Source organism: Chrysochloris asiatica, unplaced genomic scaffold (genome assembly GCF_000296735.1).
Source record: "Chrysochloris asiatica unplaced genomic scaffold, ChrAsi1.0 scaffold00074, whole genome shotgun sequence".
NCBI lineage: Eukaryota > Metazoa > Chordata > Mammalia > Afrosoricida > Chrysochloridae > Chrysochloris > Chrysochloris asiatica.
In genome coordinates, this window is record NW_006408592.1 from 2866635 (window position 1) to 2867855 (window position 1221).

Sequence of the window (1221 nt, forward strand, 5' to 3'; positions counted from 1 at the left end):
AGCCTATATCCCCATGGGAAACAAATCTAACAACTAGAGTATATTATTTATATGTTCTACTATTTTTCTTTGCCTTAACTTTACATTTTTACTCATTTAGAAAGTTACTAGGTCAACACCTTTTTCTCCCAATCCTATTAGTGAGGTTGCTTCACGTTTGTAATACAATTGTTTTGTCACAGTCTGCATTTTATTGTGAGCTCCTCCCACTTTCTAAGTAAATTTTTAAAATTTACATATATTCAGGTTTGCTATTGGTGCTGTAAAGTTCTCTTTTGACAAATGCATTTTGTAATGTGTACATCACTGCAATACTGTTATAGAATACTTTCATCACCCTTTGCTTTATCTTTTCAATCCTCTTCCTCCATCTCAAACCCTGGCACTTCGGCTCTTTCTGTTGTCTCTCATGTTTCTGTTCTGTGATTTACATAATGGTATCATACGGTATGTAGCCTTTTCAGACTGCATTTAAGAATTATCCATGTTTTTTGCATGAATTGATAACTCATTCTTTCTTATTCCTAAATAGCATTTCATTGTATGGGTCTATCATAGTTTCTTTATTAATTACCCTATTAAGGACATCTTAGTTGCTTCCAGTGTTTGCAATTATGAATAAAGTTGCTATAAATATTTAATTCAGGTAAAAGTCAATTTTCAGGATTTCCTCCGACTGCTTAAATTGTTTATCTTTGAGATACATATTTATGGAATTTGTTTTAATCAGAATTTTTAAAATACGCAGATATGCAAAAGTTATCTACATATGCATGAAGTTGTACTTGACATTTTGATTCTTTCTTTACATTTTCTTCAGATATTCAAGAATTTTATGAGGTGACATTGATAAATTCTCAAAAAAGTTGTGAGCAGAAGATACAAGAAGCCAATCAAGTTGCAAAGAAATGGGAGAAGACATCCCTTCTGGCTCTACACCATGATGGCCTTCAGAAGTCTGCAGAGGTATAGTATTTAGGTTTGGAAAGAACTGAAAATAAATAACAAACTTACATGCCAAACAAAAGAAGTAGCAGCAGCAGCTGTCATTTTAGTAGTGTTGTTTTTGTTGTTGTTGTTAAGTGCCATCGAGTTGGTGAAACACTGCCCGATCCTGGGCCAACTTCACTACTGTTGCCGCATTTTAGTAGTAATTATTATCAATATAAGGAGCTTTGGTAGTGTAGTGGATACAATTTGGGCTACTAACCCAAAAGTCAG

At 33.5% G+C, this 1221-nt stretch overlaps 1 pseudogene; it reads right to left on the bottom strand.

Annotated features, from left to right (window-relative positions):
- Positions 1-805: 805 nt before the first annotated feature.
- The window catches only part of LOC102836957, a 9933-nt pseudogene continuing 9517 nt past the window's right edge, over positions 806-1221 (bottom strand).